Raw genomic sequence first — 9,606 nt, 5'->3', positions numbered from 1 at the left:
CCGAGCAGCAGCCTGTGCACCACCCAGGAACTTCATCGAAAGGTGTATTCTCAGGCCCCACCCAGACCTACCTGGTCAGAAGCTCTGGGGTGGGGCCCAGGGAGGGCGTTGTCACCTAACCTGCTGGACGAGTGACAGGTGACGGTGACTGCCAGGGAACCGCAGTCTGAGGTCCCCGCTCCATCCAGCACAAGCAGCAGGCCGGGTCGGCAGGCTGTGCGGGGCAGGCCGCACACCTCACGCCCGGGAAGCTGATACAAAGTGAGGAGCCCTCCCTCCTTCCGAAACTACCGGGAGTTAGGAGGAGCCGCTTCCACACGTTAGATCTGGTGAGCAGCGCACCAAGCTAAGTGAAATTTCACAGACGATATGCAGACACGTAGTTTAATGCAGTCAGATGGTTTTGCTTGTCTGAAAGAACAGTGTGGCTAACAGGTGCTCCTATCGGACTAAAGGCACAGCAGACACAGAGCGTTTATCGGTGAATCCTCTAGTAACTAACCGAGATCCGTGCGGGTGACTTTCCAAAGCCACGCCTCTGAGTTTTGCAGGGGGGACCAGGTGTGAGAACGGAATGGATTTAAATTCAGGTAGCTAGAGTGTAGCCTTCCTCACAGGGTTGTGAGAGTGATTTCTTCTCTTTGCATAAACAGGCAAGTAGAACAACACCCCTAACAATGTGCAGCCGTGCCCGGCCCTGCGTCCAGCTCCTCTCCTGACACACCAGCCTGGCTGAGGTGTCGCCGGCCCTGAGGGTGTTTGCAGGGGGAGCCGAGACGGGCCCGGGGTCTGAAAGGGGAGCCAGGGCGCCCTCCGGAGCGGCAGCCCTGCGCAGCACTCAAGGTCAGGGGAAGCCTTACGTCCGGGGCACCGGCAGGCTCTGTGACGGTCCCCTGTCCTCCCACCCCCAGGGTCGTTTGCACACCCAAGTGCGGTGAAGGGCGAGCCGGGCGCTGAATGTTTGCTGGGGCTGGTTTGTTTGTTTTGTGTTGGAACTCTGAGAAACAAGGCCCACACCTCGCTGGGTTCCGATGAAGGGAGACTGTTGCTTTTTCTCGCATTAAGGGACCTCAGGGTAACAACTACATTTTAAAAGAATTGAGGGATTCTAGGGGCACACACCTGCTTTTATTTTCCAGGGGAAAGAAAAGAAACGCGTTTGACACCTGAGCTTTGGGGTGGGGCTAAGCAGGCAATGGCGGGAGGGGTAACCTCCGCCTCCTCCTGGTTCTCTGAATTGAGGTTTTGGGGTTCCAGGGGGCCCCTCCATGCTCCCGCCCCCTCGTCAGCCAGCCAGCCTCCCTGTTTCCATCGGCACCTGTGGCTGCCCACCCACCCCCACCCTGCATTTTCAGGACTGGCTTGCCGAGGGAGTTCCCCCTGGGGAACTTGCTTCAAACCACACCCCCCCCAGGACTGCATTCGTCTGGGGCATCTTCGTGGGGGCACGAGCTGCCCTCAGCACAGAGGTCAAAGTCATCTGACGCTTCCGTCTGGGGGCCATCGGCTGCCTTTCAGGCCCAGGTGTGGCAGCAGCGCCAGGCCGTCGACACCGCATCACACTCCACAGCGCACAAGGAGTCTTGTGGTCGCAAAGGCCACCTCTCTGTCGGGGTCACGGCAGCCTCCCCACGGCCACACTCACTCACCTCGCTCTTGCTGGTGCACTTCCTCCCCCACACACACACCCCTTCCACACCAGGCCCCGGGACCCCCACTGTTCTGTTCTGCCCCAGGCACCCCCCCCCCTTCCTCCCGCTGCTCCTCCTCTGATCCCACCTTCCCCCTGCTGCCACCAGGCCCAGGCCTCAGACCCCTCCCCCAACCCCACCCCCATCCCCCACGCAGTGCTCACTGTTGGCTCCAGCAAATAAGCACACAGCACTCCAGCTCCATTTGAGCATCCGATAAACAACTGGTCATTGGGTCGTGTCACTGCGTCCCGAACACTGCACGGTGCCGAGTATTTACTCGGCCGGCAGGTACAGGTGGCGCGAACGGGCTCATGCCGCCCGTCACCGCTCATCTGAATTCGCACCTCACCAGGCGTCCTGGGCCCCCTGCCAGCCCCACGCGGGTCTCCTCCAGTTCCACCACCACCCGAGGCCGACTCCTCCCGAAACTTCTCTCTCCCGCCCAGACCTCCTCCTCCCCTTGATCTTTGAGTGCTGCTGCCCACGCCCCCGTGGCCCCATCGAGGGACGGCTGGTAGATCTCGAGACCTTGGCACGTGGAGAGCTGGCCTTCGTCCCCAGTACCGGCTCTGCTCCCAGGCGGCCCCTGTGTGCCCGGGGGCCCCGCCCCAGCAGTCCCTGTGGGCGACAGCGCACACCTTCTGACGGCTGTGCTGCTTGGTGCTGACCTGGAGGAGCAGGGTGCCCCGCCCGTCACAGATGGAACAAACGTCCCTTCACGCTCTTCCGCCCAGCTCTGGGCCTCTCTGACTTGCCCTCTCGTGATGCATGGGACTTCTTCATCTCAGCACAGCCCGTTTCTCGGCCTCCCCCCTCTGGCTGAGGCTCTTGGAGCCCTGTCTAAGAAAACGCTCTCCATGCTGAGGTCTTGCAGGGCCTTCTTGCTTTCTCTCTCGCATTGAAATCCTCAGCACACCCAGGCCTGACTGCCGTGCACGGGGTCAGGAAGGGGTCTGGTTTTATTGTGTGTGTGAGGCTCCCCAGTGGGCTCAGCACTGTTTTAGGGTGTTGGAGGGATTTTCTCCTGACTGCTCACCTCCCACTGCCCCATAGCCCCACCGCCGTCACAAACTGAGCGCGGGCCAGCACGCTGATCTGGTTCCGCCCCGTCCATTCCGCTTCGTGGTCTGTTTTCTGTTTTCCATTCTGCGACGACACGCCCACAGCTCTAGGGTCTGGAGGGGCAGGCCCTCCCTCCCCGGTCTGCCCAGCTCTGCACCACCCTTCCAGTGTGGGGATGGGCTCGAACGTCTGGATTTGCTGAAACATAGACCAACTCGGGACGTTCGCATCTTGATGTACACACTTGAATCTGTGTCTACGGTCTGTTCCTCCGCTCATTGGTCTCCTGCAATTCCCTTCATGGGGCTTTGTGGCTTCCGGTGCAAAGGGTTACACTCCTTTTATTCAAGTTCTTCTTAATTGAGTTCTTCTGCTATGGGAACTATTTTACTCTTTAAAATTTCACTTCTTAAATTCACCCTCGGGCATGTTTTGAGAATCCAAAGTCACGTTATGAAATGTCAGCATTTTATGGTGCTCCGGCGTCGTTGGGAAGAGGGCAGGACGGCTCCGAGAGCGAGCCTCCCCGCCACGCCGGGTGTCCGTCCGGGCCGGCCGCAAAGTCCGTGCAGCCGGGCACCTGCAGCGGCTGGAAGAACCGTCTAGAAGCCTCTTCACCCACCTGTTGGGCACAGTTGGCACTGACTCCCAGGCGGGGCTTCCCTGGGACAGGTCCCAGAGCCCCCTTCCTGGGACCCCTCAGGGGCGTGGGCATCTCCCAGCGTAGTGGCTGGCCTCCGGGAAGGATACCGCTGACAGGGACCTGGCCAGGACCCCGCGTTTTGGGCGACCTGGGGGGAGCCTGCTCAGCCTTTACTGGCAGAACGTTGGTCCTCGATCTGTCATTCGCAGTCGAGTCCTGGATTCAAGGGAGGGGCAGGGGACCTCATTCCCAGACGGGGAGGGGCAAGTCACACGGCAGAAGAGCCGGGGACGGCAGGGGTGGCCACGGGCACCTTTGGAGACTACAGCCTGTCGCGTGCTCTGCGGGCACCGCTGACATTGGCCTTGACAACTCACTTCCTAGTTCTAATAGATTAGCTGTAGGCTCCTTTCGAATTTTAGTTGTCCAAACATGTCTTTGTAGATAATGGGGGGGGGCGGTTCTTTCTTCCTTGTCGCTTTTTATTTCTTTTTCAGCAACTGGTTTCCTCCTCATCTCATAAGTGGTTCGATGTGCGCTTCCTCCACTCTCAGAATGCGGTTGTTGCAAAGGGACTCTGTAAACACGCCCAGAGGGCGCGAAGCTGGCACAGGGAGGGGGGGAGGGGAGCGGGAGGGATGCGTTTTCTTCCTACAGCCCATCTTTGAAGCCCTTTATTCCTCTTTTCCCCCCTCGAGGCCTAACTGCAGGCCGCGGCAAAGCAGATGCACAATGGTTTATACAGAAAATAATGCAGTGAATGACAACACAAGAATCAGCTCTGTGTTCTTCGTACTCACAACCGTAAGCCTCCTTTTGCCCTGCCCCGTGTGTAATTGGTTTGACGATGATGTTCATTTCACAATTTAGCCAAACTGCGACAATGTGAATGAAAGTGGATCTGGCTGCCTGCCGCCACGAAAACCAGCGCTCGGAGGAGGTGCTGATGGAAAGGAAAGGGGTTTGTTTGCAGGTGCCGGCCACCTGGAAGGTGGAGGGGGGGACACCTGTCTCCAAGCCCGTCCCCCCCTGGCAGCAGAGGCAGCGGTTTGTGTGAGGAGGAGGGAGACGGGAACGGAGCAGAGAGACCAAGGGAGGGGGTGGAAAGTCCTCTGCATGCGGAGGAGCACAGTGCATCCTGGCCAGGCAGGTGACGGTCCCCAGACGTCCCGGAGCTGCGGCCGATGCCCGGAGGTCGGAGTCTGCATCTCCTGCAGGCAGCTCTGTAGGACTGTTACACAGACGCGCTGGCGTCTGTGAGCTGCGGTCAGTCCGAGTCTGCGCTCGCAGAAGCAACGTGGAAGGGGCGGTGGGGGGCGGGCTTCGATTCCCCCCCCCCCCCCCCCAGTTACTTCCGACGGTTACAATTGTTTAAGACATCCGCTTACCGAGGGGGGGCGCTCTTAGAAACCAATAACCCAGCTCCTCCTCCTGCTCTCGGCCAGGCACTCACTGGGAACGCCTGTGGAAACCGCCCCACCCCCCACCCTCGTTGGCCGGCTCCACGCAGGGGTGTCGCCGGAACAGCCAGCTCCTGCTCCCCGGCCGCGTGAAGCCTGGAGGTGGACCCGCCCGCTGGAGGGAGATGGGCCAGGACTGATGCGCAGGCACCGCCTTTTGGGGTGGGGGCGGGGGGCTGCGCAGGCGCGGGAGGGAGCACCAGCCCTCGCCTTCCCATCCCCGTCCAGCTCTGGGACTTCCCGGTGTGGGCGCCACTCAGTCCGTCCCAAGGACTCGTGTGCTCCTGTCTGCCGGAGCTCACGCGGCCGGTGTCCAGGTGCAGACAGTGGGGACACACATGAGCGACAGACCCAAGGCAGCACGCTCCCCGTCCCGCAGAACAACCTTGGGGGCAGGGTTGGGAGAACGCAGAGCAAGGCACGGCTCGGCAGCCGAGCTGCTGGAGAACAGCCCCCGAAGGGCCCGCGTCCGTGGAGAGGCCGGGAAGAACCTAGTGGGTGGGAGCACGGTCATGGCTACCAGGAAGAGGGACAGCGGTGACCAGCCCAGGGGCCAGGTGTAGCCAGTTTCCATGCCGCTGCAGGCGATGGCCGGCTGCAGTGCCATGGGGGCCACGGGGTCACAGGTGCCTCGGGGGCCGACGCTGGCAAGCTGGATGCAAGGTGACACCAGGAAGAGCCCCACAGACACACGGGGTCTGCACCGCACCTCCACCTCTGCCCTTCGGGGCGTGTTGCCTTCTGTCTGCTCCGCATGTCTCCGGTCACCTGCTAGGGGCCTGTGTCCTCTGTGTCCCTGCTCAGCCAGCTGCTCCAGGCCTGCCTCTGGTTGCTGGCAGCGTCCATTGCTCTGGGCCACCCAGGCCCCTCAGCGCATGTCTGGCTGGCACACCGGTGTTCTGCAGCTGTAACTAGAGCCGTAACGTGCCCCCGGCAGGGGTGCCCTACATGCGGGACTTGGGTGGAGCCGGGCGGGGGATGCTTCCGTCTTCCTCACTCCCTTCTCTGTCCCACGTCCCCGGGTCTGTGGGTGGGGCAGGAGACGGCGTGTGCTCCCTCTGGGGACAGGCCACCCCCACCTGCAGCAGCACTGGCGTCCTTGGCCAGGGTCCTGACCCGTGTCCGTTTTTCTCCAAGAATCCGAACTCTACGTCGGCACACTCAGAATGTTAAAAAAAAAGAAAACAAAAACAAAAAACAGAGCCGCTTTAAAATGGACTCGGAGCTGCCACCCGGGAGGAACTGCCTTGCACATCTTACCCTCAGCTCTTCGGAATGTTTCAAGGGCAAAGTAACCTCTGGGCAGGCCTCAAGCAACATTGTGTCCCCAAAACTGTTGCAAAGATAAGAAGAAAGTGGGTGGTATTATGAGCACCAGACTGAAAAGTAGAAACATTGTTCAGAGTCGGTGTCGCTGTGAACGCCTCCTTCTGTGCAGAGAGGTGCCCCCCTCCGTCCCTCCCAAACGCCCCCCCCTTTGCCTCCAACCCCAACGCTGTTTGGGCTCCAGCCTGAACCAGTGCCTCTCACTGGCCTTTTCTTTTTAGGTGAACACACAAACAATGGAAGACATTTAGTCCTGGCGGGTGTGGCTCAGTGGATTGATCTCCAGCCTGCCAGCCAAAGGGTCACCGGTTCGACTCCCACTCAGGACACACACCTGGGTTGGGGGCCAGGTTCCCAGTAGGGGGCATGTGAGCGGCAACCACACGATGTTTCTCTCCCTCTCTTTCTCTCTCTCGCCTCTCTATAATGGCACGAGAGGGTTGAGAAGAAATTAATAGCATGCAAGAGGCACAGGGAAGAACCAGGGAAAATGTCGAAGTCGTCATTCACCAGAACAGGAAACCAGAAATTCGTGGGAGAGGACGCCAGGGTGCCGGCGGAGCTGCAGAGCTGGAGCCAAGAGGCCGGTTTGGGGTCACGTTCCATCTGAGACGTCTTTCGCCTCTGTCCATGAAGACATTCACCCGGTCGCTGGGTAAATGGGCGTGAGGTCCGGGGGAGGGATGCCAGCCGGAAGTGTAGTTCCGAAAGTCACCTGTGTCGTAACCGCGGGGACCAGGAGAGGGGGAGAGAATGGCCATTTTTCTGAGGTCCTACACCATTTCCGGTGCTTCCCACGTCCTGCCTCCTTTCAACGTCTCAACCACCTCCTGAGTTTCACGTCTGAAGGAGCTGAGATCGAGACACTTACAGGCGAATCAGGGCTCGGCCACGCCTTCCGAATCAATCGTGAAGCTCAGTTTTGCTGCACTGGACCTGGTTTTGGCCAGAAACCCTGACGGAAGGAGGGATGACGGAGAAAAGACACCATATGCTTCTCGCCGACTTCGGTCTCACGGTTGCCAAGTTCCAAGAGTAATTTTCTTCGGGTGAACCAGACTGTGTACACTCACATGCACGAGTATCGATGAACTTTCAATGACGACACTGAGAATGACCAGCAGGAGTTTAAGCAGAAACTTCCTTCTTAACATCTTAATGCCGATCGATTTTTCTCCCAGACTAGTTTCCCGACGGCAGGCCCCGGGAACGCTGTGGGAAGAATTGTGAGGCCGGAACCTTAAAACCGGAGCCTCTGCTTCAGCTCCGTCCTCTTCGCTGTGGGACGGGGACAGGCAGACGCAGGTTCCCGGGCTCCCAGATGGGCCCTGGAAAGGGGGAGGCGGGGACTACAACGAGTCCCTCCCAGACTCTCATATGCAGAGGGACCCCCCAGGGCGGGGGTTGTGAGCACACAGGTTCGGGGTCACTAGTGCACACACACTTCCTTCCACTGCCCACTATGGCACCGCTGGGCAGTCTGTCAACAGTGGATAACAAATCTTTTATTTTAAAAAACACCTTAGTCTTCTGTTTACAAAAGTAATTCGTGTTTTTCAAATTTTTTTTAAAGTCACACAGTAATATATATGTTATAAATATATAATGCAGGGGTCGAAAATCACCCAGATTAAATGCCCCTCGGGCCGGTGCACTTTTACTTGCTTATGAGAGAATATGAATGCTAAGTGTCAGTGCTCTTCTGCAGGACCTGTTCGCTCTCTTTTTGAAGAATTTAGTTAGTTAGTTATTTTCAGAGAGACAGGAAGGGAGGGAGAAAGACAGGGAAGGAGACATTGATGTGCGAGAGAAACATTGATCGGCTGCCTCTCCCAGCCCCCAAGCTGGGGGCGGGGGACCTGGCCCACAACCCAGGCATGCGCCCTGGTGGGGAATCAAGCTGGTGACCTCCTGGTCCACAGGTCGGTGCTCCGCCCACCGAGCCACACCTGCCAGGCGGTGCTACCGTATCTCCTAAGATCGGAGGGTGAGGCTGGCAACTTCCTCAGTTGCTGTCCACCGGTGGGGCATTAATTGATTCGAGTTTAGTTCTTCCTCTTGCGGTGGACTCGCCCCTGGATTGAACCACGTCCAGTCGCTCAGTGCCTGCGTATGGGAGGAGGAGGTGGTGGAGGACTTCCCAGGGTCACCCCCTCCAGGCTGAAGGGCCCTGGACGATTACCCAGAACAGACAGGAGGTGAGTGGTTACTGAGAACAGTGTTTTTAAGAGGCGCAGGACAAACCCGAGAAGCACCGAAAGCCGGTCCAGAGACGGTTGCGCTTACATGCTCAGGTTCCGGGCACGGCCGTCAGGGACCCAGGAGGACACCTGGCCCGGCCCTCCGCCCTGCCCTCTCCGGGTACGGCAGAGCCGCTGGGGTGAGCTTAAGAACAACACCGTGTCCACGGGCGCCCGCTGGTGGCTCAAACACACAAACGGCACCGTTTAAAGGCTGCGTGAGAGTTGGTTGAAATATACAGCAATCAGCTGTAAGATTGTTGCAGAGCCCAAGTATCCAACTGACTCCATCGTCTACACTCTGTCCTCTGTATCCCTGGAGCAAACACAGTTTCCACCGTGTCCGACTCACCGCCGCCCGCAGGCGCGGCGTCCACCGCTGCAGAGCGCCCCCTCTAGGCTGTTCAGTTTTTCAGTGTTTGACACATGCAGGGGCAAAGAAATGGCATCTCCACCTTCCTCCTTGTTTTTATGAGGCTGCATCTCTTTTGTTGCTGGTTCATCGGCTTTTCGTGCATCCTTTTTTCAGCCACCAGCGCGTGCCTCTAGTCTCCAGGTGAATCCTTCCAGTTAGCCACGCCCCTTCCTTGCAGGCTCCGCCCCGAAGGCACGGCTCACTCTCAGCGCCCCCTACAGTTTGCTGTGAGGAAGAAGCCCTGTGGACCGATGTCCCACCTCCCCTGCCCATTCATTCTTCTGGCCATCTCTGAACTGTGCACAGACTGCAGCGACTACCCCCTTCAGGGCATACCTCAATTACTTACCTGCCTCTTTCCTAAGACTTCGAGCACCCTGAGGCCGTGTTTCTATCAGATGCATGTTTCTCCGTCTTCTGCAACTGGCAAGGATTCTCAAACAGTGGTTGAACTGAACTGTCAGATCGTGACGCTGACATGTCCACAATTCCTTGCGTAAACAGAAATAGCTAATGAAGGATATCTAAACTGAAGCTAGATACTAAATGCTACTCCAAACAAAGTGCATGCAATGTCATCCATGGATGTTGAACTTCCACTTTAAAGTTTTAGAAGGAGTCGCTCTTTCTCCCAGACGCCTCAGCTCCATCCTGGGATAGCGGAGACGGTGAGCCACATCATCTGAACAGGCCCCGTGCCGCTGTAGCAATAACAGGCGTACTGATATTTACAGTCACGATGGAGTGAAGACCCTCAGGGCTGAGT

This window comes from Phyllostomus discolor, chromosome 4 (genome assembly GCF_004126475.2).
Source record: "Phyllostomus discolor isolate MPI-MPIP mPhyDis1 chromosome 4, mPhyDis1.pri.v3, whole genome shotgun sequence".
Lineage (NCBI taxonomy): Eukaryota > Metazoa > Chordata > Mammalia > Chiroptera > Phyllostomidae > Phyllostomus > Phyllostomus discolor.
The sequence above is the reverse complement of the archived record's forward strand: the minus strand, read 5'-3'. Positions refer to the sequence as shown.